This window comes from Gossypium arboreum, chromosome 12 (genome assembly GCF_025698485.1).
Source record: "Gossypium arboreum isolate Shixiya-1 chromosome 12, ASM2569848v2, whole genome shotgun sequence".
In the NCBI taxonomy this organism is placed as follows: Eukaryota; Viridiplantae; Streptophyta; class Magnoliopsida; order Malvales; family Malvaceae; genus Gossypium; species Gossypium arboreum.
In genome coordinates, this window is record NC_069081.1 from 18,692,818 (window position 1) to 18,710,000 (window position 17,183).

At 35.3% G+C, this 17,183-nt stretch overlaps 1 long non-coding RNA gene across 1 annotated transcript; it reads right to left on the minus strand.

Moving 5' to 3' along the window:
- Positions 1-1,106: 1,106 nt before the first annotated feature.
- Positions 1,107-9,261, minus strand: LOC128285115 (uncharacterized). The gene is made up of 2 exons (XR_008275528.1): positions 9,126-9,261; positions 1,107-1,429 (listed from the first exon to the last, which is right to left on the minus strand). It is a non-coding gene; the product is annotated as an uncharacterized LOC128285115 (long non-coding RNA).
- Between the last annotated feature and the right edge of the window lie 7,922 nt (positions 9,262-17,183).

The window sequence follows — 17,183 nt, forward strand, 5'->3', positions numbered from 1 at the left end:
ATCATAATTTAACTAAATATTTGGAACCATAAGATGCCAAAACCTAAGATTATAGAACTAAACTTAAAACCAAAATATTTAAATATGTATATAGTTGACTTGAATTTGCATCGAAACACCCATAAAATTGAATATATAACCATAACAAAAATAATAATAACAACTTCAACGATATCCATCAAAACTTAATTTCACCAATTAAACTATAAAAGATATCTTATTGAATACTGGTTATAAACACCAATTCACACAAACTATAATCATGCATTAATCCTCAAAATCATTGATATGCATATAATATATACACACATAATATATACACAATTATAATAATATAAAATTAATCTTGGCTTGCCTTACATATTTCATGTAAACTCAAATTTATATTTATAACTAAAGACATTATCATAAAACTTTTTTTATACGCACACATGCTTAAAAAATCCATAACCACTAAATATAAAAAGAATCACAAATTATATAAAAGCCTTTATATGAGCTACTACTTATGAAAATTCATAGCCACCATATTAGAAAAAATCCCAAATATTTTAATTTTAGTCGGGTTCCATAAGGACTAAAACTTATATAAAATAATTATAATAGAAACCAAAAGTAATCATTCATATATATGAATTAAATTCAATGGTGAATATAATTCATCATGAATAAAGACAAAAGATGATAATTCCATATATATTCAACCACAAATAGAAAATTTAAAACAAATAGTACGAAAAAAAAAACTTACCAACATTCATTTATTCGATTATCAAGTGAATTAACTTTTAAAACCAATTATACATGTAGCACCCCAAACCCAGCCCAGAAGTTATGGCCGGATCCGGCATGCCACATCAAAAACGTTAAAATTTTTTTTTTCCATTCTAAGTCCAGAAAATCGTACTTGATGTTCAAAAGATTAATTCATTAAGGGTTAAAGTGAATGGAAGCTGTGCACCAGGTAGGAAACCGGAAAAGAGGTGGTGAGTCCATCGGACTGCTTAAGTACCAAGCTCCCTTTGGATCCAATCCTAGACATGCATTCCGCCATTGCCACACCTTAACGTCATGGATATTTCTAGGAAACCGATTTGATTAAGTCATTTTTAGGAAAAGTGATTAATTTTGGAAAATACTTTCATTGCGGAAGCTTTGCTTGTTGTCGTGTTATTTTGAAATCAACTGTTGTTTTTGAAAACGCTCCCTAAAGCTATCCAATTTCAACAGTTAAAATAAGTATTACCTATCTTAGTAATACATATTAAAACCATCAAAAATAATTAAGCGGCCTTATTACATTTAAAAACCCAAAACTTCAAACGTAAATAAAAGGATGTCCAGTTCATCAGAAGAAAATCAAACTTTCAGAACGGGTGGCCACTCCGAATTCCCTCACAGCTCCAAGCCCACTATAGTTGGGGATTTCCTGCGTGGATGAAAATAAAAGGGGTGAGTTTGGGGAAACTCAGTGTGTAAGGAAAACCCATTCAAAACCCAAGTCAGCTCAAGCCTATTGGGCCTAAGCCTATTCAGGTAACAGTGGTACTAGGCCAGAGCCCTTTTCAGATTACAATAAACTGGGCCTTAGCCCCTTATTCAGATAACAGTATGGCCCATAGGCCCATTTCAAAATACATGCAACATCAATAACATATGCTAGCCCATTTGGGGAGACTACTCAACCCACCAACCACTACACTCCACCCGTACCAGCCATACACTCCATGTGGGAAATAGCTCAACCCACCCAGCCCAACACTCACATTGATTTGACCTTAACTTTGCTCAGATTATCGATAAATTGAGGCAAAGCCTCCAGTACGTGGACAAGCCACTTTCAGTACTTCCTCCGTCAATATCCTAGTCCCATGCATCAGATAATAACAACATGGCATGCAGTAAATAACAACAGTCAAACATGCATTTAGGTCAATTTAACCCTAGGGGTATTTCGGTAATTTATCTCTTAGGGGTAAAACTGTAAATTTTCCACTTTTAAAGGTATTTCAGTAATTTATCTATTTTAGGGGCTTTCATGCATATTCCTACTTTTCACGTACTAACGTAATCACGTCATCGAGGGTTCTTACGAATTGGGCCGTTGGCCCATCATTCCAATTTTGGCCCATTAAGCCCAAAAATATCGAGGGCACGTAAATCATGCACTTTGCGGTCCAAATTTTGCAGCTTACCAAAAACATTAATCGATTTACCTCACGAGCATTTGCACACTCGCAAATTTACAAAATACCAGTTTCTGGCATTTCGGCTTTTCGACTTTTGCCGATCTAGACTAAGAAAGAGGGTGTTAGTTACACACATTTTGCGACGATATCTTGTGAGATCCACACACGAACCGCCTACAATTGGATTACTAACACGTTAATCTAACTATTCAAATACAAACTACGTATTAACCCCTTACAATATTCGGCCAACCACACCTACAGATCATAGTAAGCTTATAAGAAATCAATAAGCAACTCATTAACAAATTTTTGTCAATGTTTACCACATAATCATAATTTCACTGCAAGCTGTCTTCCTGAGCAACAGTCACTAAATTATTTATAACTGGAGCTACAAAACTCCAAATCAAGTTCTGTTAATTTTCCCTAAAAATAGACTCATATATATTTTATCCATAAAATTTTCAGAATTTTTGGTTTTGCCAATCAATACCAGATGTTTTCTCAAAGTTTCCCATGTTTCACTATTTGACTAATCTGACCACTCTTCATTACGAATCAAATTTCTCATTGTACAGAATTCAAAATATGTTCTTGTTTATTTCATTAGAAACTAAACTCAATAAGCTTTAATTACATAATTTATTCAGCTTCTAATTCATCTCCCACAATTTATGGTGATTTTCCAAAGTCACGTTACTGTTGTTGTCCCAAGCAGATTTATTACCAAATCACTCTTTCACACATACCTTGCATGCACGTTATTTAACATGTATATCACCAATCAATCATCACATATCTATGATTTTACTTAAGAATAATCTCCATTTCATCATTTTAAAGCACAACATGTTAGCTGATTTTTCCCTTTAACATCTAAGGCACATGCATGCTCATTTGTTTGGCTCAACTTCACCTATCTTCCATTTTTTCATCAAAAGAACATGAAACAACAACCATTTCCTTCATTTTAATTCATGACTAAATGCTCACACAACACAACTAAAAACCAAAATATGCTTCAAGAGTTAAGGTAGAATCAAGAAGAACTCATGAACATCAAGATAGAAGCCAACTACCATGAACTTACCTTCAATTTTCTTCCCCAAGTGACCGAACACTCAAGAGCTTTCTCCTCTCCTTTCTCTTCTCTAACTTTCAGCTATGATGAACAAAGATGGACAAAACTTTGCTCTTTTCACCCCTTTTTCTTTTAATAAAACTTCATATTTCATCCATTTAATTCTTTAATACAAAAGACATGAAATTCTTATCATGAAACATTTACCTAACCCATTATCATGAAACATTTACCTAACCCATTATCATGGAACATTTACCTAACCTATTATCAATTTGTATCAATTTGTACCATAAATTATGGATATCAAGTGTACATTTTGTCTACAACAACATAATGGCTGGCCACTTCATGTAAAATGGGAGGTTTGTCATGCAAATCCTCCTATTTTGCACTCCTATTTATTTGGTCACTTCAATTTAGCCTATAGCATTTTCAAACATTTTCACGTAGGTCCTATTTCATAATTTCACTCACAAATGACAAAATTAAAGCATGAAATTTTGCCAACATTCACAGAATTCCTGAAAATTGGGGCGTTACAACTCTACCCCCTTAAAGAAATTTCTGCCTCGAAATTTACCTGATCCAAATAGTTGAGGGTATTATTGACGCATTGTCTCTTCTGATTCCCAAGTAGCTTATTCCCTTCCATGATTACGCCACAGTACTTTTACCAACGGAACCGACTTCCTTCTTAGAACTTTAACCTCTCGATCTAAAATTTGTATGGGTTCTTCCTCAAAGGTCAAATCAGTCCTTACTTCTATCTCCTCCACTGGCACAACATGTGAGGGATCCGATCGATATCGTCTTAACATAGACACATGAAAGACGTCATGGATTCTGTCTAACTCTGGTGGTAACTCTAACTGATACGCTACTGGCCCTACCCGCCTAAGAACCCGATAAGGCCCTATAAACCGCGGACTCAATTTACCTTTCTTACCGAATCTCAAGATCTTCTTCCAAGGTAAAACCTTTAAGAAAACCATATCCCCAACTGCGAACTCTATCTCTTTGCGCTTTAGATCCGCGTATGACTTCTGTCTATCAGATGCCTCCTTTAATCGATCTCTTATCAACTTAACCTTACTTTCAGTATCCGCCACCAACTCTGGTCCAAGCACTTGTCGTTCACCCAACTCTGTCCAACATGTAGGCGTACGACATCTCCGCCCATAAAGTGCCTCATATGGAGCCATCTGAATACTTGCTTGGTAGCTGTTATTGTATGCAAACTCCGCCAATGGCAAGTAGTCCTCCCAACTCCTACGAAAATCGATGATACAACCCCTTAACATATCCTCCAAAATCAATAACCCTCTCCATTGTCCATCATGCATGGGTGAAAGGCGATCTTGAAATCCAAACGTGTACCCAATTCCTCCTGCAACTTCTTCCGAACCGAGATGTAAACCTAGGGTCTCGGTCAGAAATAATCGAGACTGGCACTCTATGTAGTCGCACTATCTCTGCCACATACAACCTAGTCAACTTTTGTAGGAGTAATCGATCTGAACCGGTATGAAATGGGCAGATTTTGTTAACCTATCCACCACTACCCACACAGAATCTTTCTTGGTGGGTGTCAAAGGTAGCCCACTCACAAAGTCCATAGTGACTCTCTCCCACTTCCACAATGGAATTTTCACCGGTTGTAGTAATCCAGAAGGAAATTGATGTTCAGCTTTCACTTGCCGGCATGTCGACATTTCCCACGAACTCGTTACTTTTCGTTTAAGCCCAGGCCACCAGTACAATTCTCGCAAGTCGTGATACAACTTATTCCCTCCAGGATGCATGGCACAAAGTCCCCCATGAGCTTCCTTCAATATTGACTGTTTCAAGTCAAAGTCCTTCGGAACACAAATTCTTCCTTGGAAGCATAAAACTCCTTCAGTATTCAGTCCAAAATCCTCATTCTCACCCTTCTCAACTTGCTGAAATCGAAGAACCAACGAGTTATCCTTCAACTGTTTTTCTTTAATCTGTTCAGTCCAAATAGGCCTCACTTTGCAATTCTGCTAATAGACTTCCATCATCAAACAGACTCAAACGTGCAAACAAGGCTCTCAAATCAGAAACAACCCTTCGACTCAACGCATCAGCCACCACGTTAGCCTTACCTGGTGATACTCGATCGAATAGTCATAATCCTTAGGCAACTCAATCCATCTCCTTTGCCTAAGGTTCAGCTCCTTCTGAGTCAACAAATACTTAAGACTCTTATGGTCAGTGTATATAATACACCTTTCTCCGTACAAGTAATGTCTCCAAATCTTTCTCCGTACAAGTAATGCCTCCAAATCTTAAGTGCGAATATCACTGCTGCCAACTCCAAATCATGAGTCGTATAGTTCCCCTCATGAGGCTTAAGCTATCGTGATGCATATGCAACCACCTTACCCTCTTGCATTAACACGCAGCTCAAACCCACGTGTGATGCGTCCATCGTACACGATAAAATTCTTCCTGCACTCGGTTGAATTAACACAGTGCTTCAATGTAACTTTCTTCAACTTCTCAAAAGCTTCTTGCTGCTTCTTAGTCCATACAAACGGTACTCCTTTCCTTATGAGTTTTGTTAGAGGTGCTGCCATCACAGAAAAACCTTCTACAAACCTTTTGTAGTATCCTGCCAGTCCTAGGAAACTCCGTATTTCTAACACTGACCTAGGCGGCTTCCATTCCAAAATTGCTTCAATTTTCCGAGGGTCCACCTTAATCTCCTCAGCAGAGACTACATATCCTAAGAAGGTTACCTCCCTCAACCAAAATTCACACTTGCTGAACTTCGCAAAGAGTTCCTCCTCCCTTAACACTTGCAGCACTATACAGAGATGCTCATCATGTTTCGCTTCAGTTTCAGAATATACCAGGATATCGTCAATAAAGACGACTACGAACTAATCCAAACATGGTTGGAAAACACGATTCATCAGATCTATAAACACTACAGGAGCGTTCGTCAGTCCAAATGGCATAACCAGAAACTCGTAATGACCATACCGAGTCCTGAATGCCGTCTTATGGATATCTGCCTCCTTGACCCTTAACTGATGATATCCAGATCGGAGGTCGATATTGGAAAATATAGAAACTCCTCTAAGCTGGTCGAACAGATCGTCAATCCTTGGCAGTGGATACTTATTCTTAATCGTCAGTTTGTTCAACTGGAGATAATCAATGCACATCCGAATCGTACCATCCTTCTTTTTCACGAATAGCACCGGTGCTCCCCATGGAGACACGCTTGGCCTAATAAAGCCCCTATCCAACAACTCTTGAATTTGAGCATTTAACTCTACTAACTCCTTCGGTGCCATCCTATACAGTGCGATAGGCACAGGTGCCATTCCAGGCAACAAGTCTATTCCAAACTCAACTTCTCGATTCGGAGGCAATCCTGGAAGCTCTTTCGGAAAAACATCTTGGAACTCCTTTACGGTCCTAACCTTATCCACTGTCAGTCCCTCTTCTTTCGACTGACTTACAAATACCAATTAGGCCTCACAACCTTTCCGAATCCACTTTTCGGCTCTTAATGCCGACACCACATTGGACAAATAATCCCTTCTCTAACCTATCACCATAACCTCCTCATCCTTTGTAGTTCTTAACACCATTCGTTTAGCAGCACAATCCAGAGTCGCCTTATGCTTAACAAGTCAATCTATTCCCAAAATGAGGTCAAACTCTCCAAACGGTAACTCCATCAGATCTCCGGGAAAAACCTTACCTTGAGTTTCTAAGGGTACATTCCTATACAGTTTGTCTACCTTAACCGAGTGACCCAAGGGACTTAGTACAGATACCCCACTCACAATCTCCTCAGAGCAGTCCAAGTCGTCCATAATCCGTTTTGTGGCCTCCAACCAATATTCCGCCACATTCGAGGCTATACCAGACACGCCCTTAAAGATCTTCGTTCCGTTAGTCCTGAAGTCATTCAGAAATAGATCCCTGAATTTCGTTGCCCGAACTTGCTCTGGCAACCCTTTCCAGAACACGAAGCATTGCTTGTGATAGGGCATCATCCTCGGCACCGCGGTCATGAGACTCTACCTCTATTGCCGGTGGTACCAGTGCATCTGCCGTCGGCATATGTCCCAAAGACGAAGATACCGCTCGAGCACTTCCTCGACTCCGTCCACGGCCTCTTGTACTCATATCGTATTATCTTGATTACGAATTTTTATGCATCAATTAATATTTCAGTGTTTATTATAGATGTTTTATGAATCAGACAGTAGTTCAGAGTTTGTTTTCGCAGAATCGAAGTCTAGCTACAGTTTCAGTCTCTTATCAGATTTTCCTATGGTTTCAGTATCATCCTATCTAGAGTATCCTAGCAGGATTTCAGTACAGATAGATAAGTTAGAAAAATATTCAGAAGAGTTCAGAGTAATACTTACAGGCTTGAGCCGGAGATTCGGAATGCCACCTTCTAAAGATCTAAATTTTGAAAATCGAGTTTTTCGCATTCTTTATAAAATTTTCATTTTTGAAAATCTTTTTTTTTGTAAACCCATTCCACAGCCGAGTTGTTGCAACCTAGGCTCTGATACCACTAAATGTAGTACCCCAAACCCAGCCTAGAAGTTATGGCCGGATCCGGCATGCCACATCAAAAATGTTAAAAAAAATTTTCCATTCAAAGTCCAGAAAATCGTACTTGATGTTCAAAAGATTAATTCATTAAGGGTTAAAGTGAATGGAAGCTATGCACCAGGTAGGAAATCGGAAAAGAGGTGGTGAGTCCATCGGACTGCTTAAGTACCAAGCTCCCTTCGGATCCAATCCTAGACATGCATACCGCCATTGCCACACCTTAACATCATAGATATTTCTAGGAAACCGATTTGATTAAGTCACTTTTAGGAAAAGTGATTTATTTTGGAAAATACTTTCATTGCGGAAGCTTTGCTTGTTGTCGTGTTATTTTGAAATCAACTGTTGTTTTTGAAAACGCGCCCTAAAGCTATCCAATTTCAACAGTTAAAATAAGTATTACCTATCTTAGTAATACATATTAAAACCATCAAAAATAATTAAGTGGCCTTATTACATTTAAAACCCAAAACTTCAAATGTAAATAAAAGGATGTCCGATTCACCGTAAGAAAATCAAACTTTCGAGCGGGTGGCGACTCAATTCCCTCACGCTCCAAGCCTACTATGGTTGGGGATTTCTGCGTGGATGAAAATAAAAGGGGTGAGTTTGGGGAAACTCGGTGTGTAAGGAAAACCCATTCAAAGCCCAAGTCACTCAAGCCTATTGGGCCTAAGCCCATTCAGTAATAAATGGTACTAGGCGAGCCCTTTTCAGACATAATAAACCGGGCCTTAGCCCTTATTCAGATAACAGTATGGCCCATAGGCCCATTTCAAAATACATGCAACATCAATAACATATGCAAGCCCATTTGGGGAGACTACTCAACCCACCAACCACTATACTCCACACGTACCAGCCATACACTTCATATGGGAAATAGCTCAACCCACCCAAATTTAACACTCACGATTGCTTGACCTTGCCGCTTTGCTCGCTTAACGATAAATTGAGGTAAAGCCTCCAAGACGTGGACAAGCCACTTTCAGACTTCCTCCGTCAATATCCCGGTCCCATGCATCGATAATAGCAACATGGCATGCGTAAATAACAACAAATCAAACATGCATTTAGGTCAATTTAACCCTAGGGGTATTTCGGTAATTTATCTCTTAAGGGTAAAACTGTAAATTTTCCACTTTTAAAGTTATTTCAGAAATTTATCTATTTTAGGGGCTTTCATGCATATTCCTACTTTTCACGTACTAACAGAATCACGTACCGAGGGTTCTTACCGAATTGGGCCCGTTGGCCCATCATTCCAATTTTGGCCCATTAAGCCCAAAAATATCGAGGGCACAGAAATCATGCACTTTGCAGTCCAAATTTTGCAGCTTACCAAAAATATTAATCGATTTACCTCACGAGCATTCGCACTCTCGCAAATCTACAAAATACCGGTTTTCGACATTTCGGCATTTCGACTTTTGTCGATCCAGACTAAGAAAGAGGGTGTTAGTTACACACCTGTTTGCGACGATATGCTGACGAGATCCACACACGAACCGCCTACAATTGGATTACTAACACGTTAATCTAACTATTCAAATACAAACTACGTATTAACCCCTTACAATATTCGGCCAACCACACCTACAGATCATAGTAAGCTTATAAGAAATCAATAAGCAACTCATTAACAAATTTTTGTCAATGTTTACCACATAATCATAATTTCACTGCAAGCTGTCTTCCTGAGCAACAGTCACTAAATTATTTATAACTGGAGATACGAAACTCCAAATCAAGTTCCGTTAATTTTACCTGAAAATAGACTCATATATCTTCTATCCATAAAATTTTCAGAATTTTTGGTTTAGCCAATTAATACCAGATTTTTTCTCAAAGTTTCCCATGTTTCACTGTTTGACTAATCTGACCACTCTTCATTACGAATCAAATTTCTCATTGTACAGAATTCAAAATATGTTCTTGTTGATTTCATTAGAAACTAGACTCAATAAGATTTAATTACATAATTTATTCAGCTTCTAATTCATCTCCCACAATTTATGGTGATTTTCCAAAGTCACGTTACTGCTGCTGTCCTAAGCAGATTTATTACCAAATCACTCTTTCACACATACCTTGCATGCATGTTATTTAAACATGTATATCACCAATCAATCATCACATATCTATGATTTTACTTAAGAATAATCTCCATTTCATCATTTTAAAGCACAACATGTTAGCTGATTTTTCCCTTTAACATCTAAGGCACATGCATGCTCATTTGTTTGGCTCATTTGTTTCCCTTCATTTTAATTCATGACTAAATGCTCACAACACAACTAAAAACCAAAATATGCTTCAAGAGTTAAGGTAGAATCAAGAAGAACTCATGAACATCAAGATAGAAGCCAACTACCATGAACTTACCTTCAATTTTCTTCCCCAAGTGACCGAACATTCAAGAGCTTTCTCCTCTCCTTTCTCTTCTCTAACTTTCAGCTATGATGAACAAAGATGGACAAAATTTTGTTCTTTTCACCCCTTTTTCTTTTAATAAAACTTCATATTTCATCCATTTAATTCTTTAATACAAAAGACATGAAATTCTTATCATGAAACATTTACCTAACCCATTATCATGAAACATTTACCTAACCCATTATCATGGAACATTTACCTAACCTATTATCAATTTGTATCAATTTGTACCATAAATTATAGATATCAAGTGTACATTTTGTCTGCAACAACATGATGGTTGGCCACTTCATGTAAAATGGGAGGTTTGTCATGCAAATCCTCCTATTTTGCACTCCTATTTATTTGGTCACTTCAATTTAGCCTATAGCATTTTCAAACATTTTCACATGGGTCCTATTTCATAATTTCACTCACAAATGACAAAATTAAAGCATGAAATTTTGCCAACATTCATAGAATTCCCGAAAATTGGGGCGTTACAATACAGCCTAATTAGAATTCTTCAATTGCAAAAAGTTGTAAGTTGTAACTTTAATTTAATAATGACTTTAACCAAAATTTATAAATAATTGTGTGAAAAGAAGAGAAAGAAATCTCACAAATTAAATTTTATCAATTGATTATAAATAAATAAACAAACATTCATCTTTCGAATAGTATATGCAAATATTAAACTAGATTATATTTATAAAACCCTTAAACTTTATTTAAAGAATCAAAAACTAAAAATTTATCGAAATCTCAAAGATTCAACATAATATATAATTAAAATATTAAATTCATAAAATTAAAAAGAAAAACGAATCAATCCAAAAATAATAAAGAATCAATTCATTCTCAATGATTCAACATGGTAAAACTCTAATACCACTTGTTAGATTTGTAAAATAAATTTAAAATAAAACTTAATAAACCAGGATCTATCACGTCAAATCATCAAGAACAAAACTAGATGCTGAAGCGTACCTGAATTCATGAATTCCTTAAAGTTTTACCAGATCTTGGGATTTGATCTTCTAAATTAGCACACAAGAAATTCAGAGAATACCTGCTCTCTCTTTCTTAATGATGGGATATTAGAAAAGATATATTATATATAATTTGGGGACCATAACCCTAATATTTATAATATTGGCATATTAGTTCTAATTAAATTCTAATTAGCCCATCATTAATGAGAATTTAATTAGAACTCAATTACTAGAGTATTTACACATATTTGACCCATACTTTATTTAATAATTAAAGCCCAATAAAATTTTAACCAAATTAGATCATTTTAATTTGGGCTAACATATCATTATAGTAAATAATAATATGTAATTACCCTTATTATATATTTGATGCCCATATTTTTAACACAATATCGATGCTATCAAATTAAAACTTAATTAGCAATTTATTATTAACTATTAAATTAATAAACAAGTAACAACATTAATAATTATTTTATATTTTCATAATTATTAGGATATAAATTATTTTTAAAAGCATAATACTTCCTATTCTATCCAAACTAAATCGAGTTATTGATCCACAACATTAATGATTATGACAGATTATATGACACAGATGAAATAAGACCATATTATTATTTAAACTTATACCCCTATAGAAATGACTTGTAAATAAGTATAGTGCAACTTATGAATCTAAGGTAGAACACGTCACCATCACATGCCTAATAAATTTTCATATGGGATGTCCCACATGCAGCCTTCACAAGTACTTGAGTAATTACCATAAATCTCAATTCTCAAATGCCCATTTCTGTTATATATTTTTTCTCGTCAGCTTTTGTTTAAAATTTTAGACTTGAATAGAATTACGCTAAAAGGTATTATTTTTTTAAAAGAAATTATAAATAATTCTAAATATTATAATATAAAAATAAATATAAACAAAATTTATAAACTAAATTGAAATAGAATCAAATGAGTTATTAGTGAATGATTAATGTAGATCTGTTTTTTATTATTATTTGGCTGCAAAGTCAAGTCACCTCATTGAGTTTTGAGAATCAAAATGAATTCAGACATGAAAAATGGATCCCAATGACAGATCTAGAAATATAAACTTTATATAAAAAGAAAATTAAATTCTGTACATGTGATTTGCCTCATGAACCCATGACCAATCTCAGTACATTCCTTTCGGTGTTCACTAACTCACAACAGTGATGAAGAAATTTTAATTTTATATTTTGTAAATCTCCAAAAGTGGCTTTTTCCTTTTTCTTTCTTTTATTATTTAATTTTATAATTTTCCCATTTTTGAAGCTAGATGAGCAATATATTTTCTTTGTTGTTGGGAATTGGGTTATTTATTAGGGAAACACCTTATGAGATGAAAATCTTGTTACATCTCTTTCTGCTGTTCTTACTCATTTCTTTGAAAACTTTAATTGAAACATACTCAATTTCAAAAACTAAAAAGTAACAATTAATTGCAGGTCATTATATTAATTTATTTTAAAAAAAATAATTAGAGTTTAAAATTATAATTATTTATGGTTATAGGTAAAACTATTTTAGAACTACGTAATTTTTATATAAAATCATTTCGTAAACACATCACTTTTGTATAAAATTATCTACACAAACATATGAAATGATATCTTTATTTATTTATTTTTATATAAAGCTTTGCTTAAAACCATCATATTTTACTAACATTATTTTTACTCTTTTTCTTTCTCTTCTTTTAATTATATTTCCTAATCATCTTAAATTTCATATGAGATTTCAATTCAAAGTTGTATGGTGGACAAAGAAGAATAGCATTATCACCATAAGGTTTGAGGTCAAAGTTCAAATTATTTTGTGATTACAAATTACAAGTGTTATCCAATCTTCGCTTACTAATACAAGTAAGTCAATTTATTGTTTCACTTTATTGCATCAACTTTATTTCATTTAATTTAGAATACGATTTATTAATTTATAAATTTGAAAATTCCATTAAAATGGATGCAATAGTTTTGCTAGTTCATAACATGATGCTTGTTTAAATTGGGTTGATTGGACTAAGAATCAACCGTTCTAATTTAGAAGCAAATTAATCAGTTAAATTGGTTGGACTAAAAATTAGTTGCAATATTGGTCTAAAATAAGGGGTTGAATTGATTGACCCATAAAACGGTTGAATCGGATTAAAAAATCATTTGAATCAGTTTGTTCTATTTTTTTTTTAAATTATGATTTTAAATAATTGTTATTCAATTATATTGGACAAGCTAGTTGGATTGGGAACCAACAATCTAACTGATTCGATCAACAATTCAATTTTTAAAACATTGAATTGAGATACTAGTCCGAAGAGAAAGATTAGAATGATTGAATCATAAACCATTTTGAACCATGATTGAACAATGGACTGGAAACCAATAAAAAGTTGGATTTTATGTTTTTTAAGGCCAAATTATTGGTCCAAATAAGGAGAAAAAAGCTTAACTCTAAATTCACTAACTAACCTACCTAAACCCAACTCGAATTGAAGAAAAAAAACCAACCCTAAACTCACTCTAATCCAAAATATATATTCAAAATATCATTGTTATTTAAATGTATTTATAAATTTTATTTAAAAAAGTGTTTATAATCATTTAGATATATTTTTAAAAATTTTTATTTTCCTTAAATTATAAAAAATTAATAATGAATAGATTAAAACCAATCAAATCAAAAATAGATTATTTAACCAAGTTTACCGTCATCTAATTATGAAAATGGAGATTGTTTTTGTTTCTTACGAGATAATGGCCATTTGCAAATTGCCAAATAAGAATTTTATATCATAGGTGAAATAGATGGGTTTTTGTTGTTGTTATTGTCAATTATATAGTTACAAAAGTTATATGAAACCCATAAATATTACTGTAATGGCCATTAGGTTAGAATAAATCAACAAAATTGAATGTTATGTTATTATGTTTAAGAATTGAAAAGAAAGTTACTATATGAAAACTAATAATTTCAAGGGCATTAAACTTGCATTATTTATGGTTAAGCATAAGAATTTTTGGAGTTGGACATTTTTTATAAAAAATTTAATGTTGATGGTGATTTTGTTTGACATATACTTACTTATATGTATAATACTTTTCTCCCGATCTAATAATAGATTCGAACAAGAGACATTAAATTTAAGCACAAAATCATTTTTTGAAATCATATTCATATACTTGCTTAATAACATTTCTATTATACATTTATAGTTCATATTTTCACCACCAAACCTAAGTACAAGCCATTTGAAAAGTCCAAAATTTATATATATATATATATAAAAAGAACTTGCTTTTGTAGCTTTGACAAATGACCTGATCCAAGTTGAAGTAACAATCCTCATAAAAGAAGTAATCCGCGTACCTTCAATCTATTTTTTTTTCACCTACGCGTTTAAACAAACGCGTTAAGCTATGTGAATAGCTTAAAGTACTCAATTGAATTCAATCTTACCTTTTCTTATATAGTTAATTTTAGTAATATTTATTCACGCAATTTCTTTCACTGATATACCTGCACAGTTAAAAGAAGGCTGAGTTCACGAAAACTCAGTGTGTAATTTGGGTAATTGTGGATAGGTTGACCAAATCTGCTCATTTCATACTTGTTCGCACTGATTATTCACTTCAGAAGTTAGCCAAATTGTATGTGGCAGAAATCGTGTGACTTCACGGAGTGCTAGTGTCGATTATTTTTGATCGAGATCCTAGATTCACATCTCGGTTTTGGAAAAAGTTGCATGAGGCGTTGGGTACGCAGTTCAACTTTAGTACAGCCTTACATCCTCAGACTGATGGTCAGTCGGAAAGGGCTATTTAGATTCTGGAAGACATGTTGGGGGATGCGTTATCGACTTTCGAGGTAGTTGGGAGGATTACTTACCATTGGCAGAGTTTGCATACAACAACAGTTATCAGGCAAGTATTCGAATGGCTCCTTATGAGGCACTGTATGGGGGAAGATGTCGTACACCTAGTTGTTGGACCGAGTTGGGTGAACGACAGGTTCTTAGACCTGAGTTGGTGGCAAATACTGAGGATAAGGTCAAGTTGATTAGAGATTGGTTGAAGGAAGCATCTGATAGACAGAAGTCATATGCAGATTTGAAGCGCAAGGAAATTGAGTACTCTGTGGGTGATATGGTCTTCTTGAAGGTTTCTCCTTGGAAGAAAATATTAAGGTTTGGGAGGAAAGGCAAGTTAAGTCCGCGGTTCATTGGGCCTTATCGGATTCTTAAGCGAGTGGGTCTAGTGGCTTATCAGTTGGAGCTACCTCTAGAGTTGGATAGGATTCATGATGTCTTTCACGTCTCCATGTTAAGGCGGTATCGTTTTGACCTAACTCATGTTGTGCCGGTTGCAGAGATCAAGGTCCAAACAGACTTGACTTTTGAGGAAGAGCCTGTGCAGATTTTAGATCGAGATGTTAAGATTTTGAGGAGGAAATCAGTTCTGCTAGTAAAGGTGCTGTGGCGTAATCATGGCAGAGAAGAAGTTACTTGGGAGCCAGAAGTGGCGATGCGTTTACAATATCCTCATCTATTTGATTCAGGTAAAATTTCGAGGACGAAATTTCTTTAAGGAGGGTAGAGTTGTAAGGCCCCAATTTTCGAGTTTTCTGTGTTTCTGTGATTTTTAAAATTTGTGTGTGTTCTGGTTGGTTAACATATATATTTTAGTAGGTTAGTGGGCCTTTGGAAGGTCCAAACTTAAGTTAAATCTGTGGTAGTCTTTGGAATTTTAATTTTATGAACAAGTGATGCAATAGGCGTTTGGGCTTTTAAGAGTAAAGGGGTAAAAGATGACACAAAAAGGAGTGTGGTGTAGTGGCAAGGTGGTGCCACTTAGGGGGCAAGAAAGTGACGCCATAGAGGAAGCAAGGGGTCCAAGGTTCAAGTCTTGGCTTTTACAATATATTTTGGTTTTTCTTTTCAATAAATCTGGAAGCAAGTAGGTGCGCTTTAAAATTTAATGTGTTGGATTTATGACACAAATGAGTTGATGGCCTAGTAGTGGTGACATGAGTTGGCATGTGAGAGGACTTTGGTTCGAATCCCTTGGCACGCAAGGGTTGATTATTTTGCTATGTTGGGACGACAAGAGTTGGTGTTGGTTTTAAACTCGGTGATGGAGGATCCCACATCGGAAGCTAACATAAGAGTAGATGGAGAGCTGGCTTTAAATAGAACAAACCATGAGGAGAGTAGGCATACCCTTCTTGGCTGATCCCTTTCGCTTTGTGACGTGTTCGTTTGGGTTGGGCGTCAGCTAAGAGTGCTTGGAGCGCGGATTAACTGCAGTCTCCTAACAGGTGTGTATTTCTCATTACTCTAGCAGTAGGACGGCTATTTCGGGCCGCGATGGGCTGAAATGGGCCATGCGGTCCCAATGGGTCCATAGACCCAAGTGGATAAGTTGTAGAATTACTAAAATACCCCTATAGGGTAGAATTACCAAGATACCCTTGTGGGGTAAAATTACCATTTTGCCCCTAGGGTGTTAAATGACTATTTTGCCCCTCGTGCGTAATGACTAACTTGTGTGATGATTGGGTTAGTTGACGTGGATTTATGTTAGTTATCATTAATTCATAAGTCTAATGTGTTAGTGATCGATTGTAGGATTATCGCGTGGGAGATATCATCATCAATCGTCATCAATCAGGTGTGTAAACGACACCCTCCCTTAGACTAAATCGGTAAAAGCTGAAATATCGAAACGTTGGTATTTTGTGAACTCATGACGTCGAAAGCCGTGAGAACGATTGTTAATGAATATGGTGCACTTGGATGATTAGAGTACAGAGTGTGCATTTTCGTGCACAGCGGTATTTTTGGGCTTAATGGGCCGA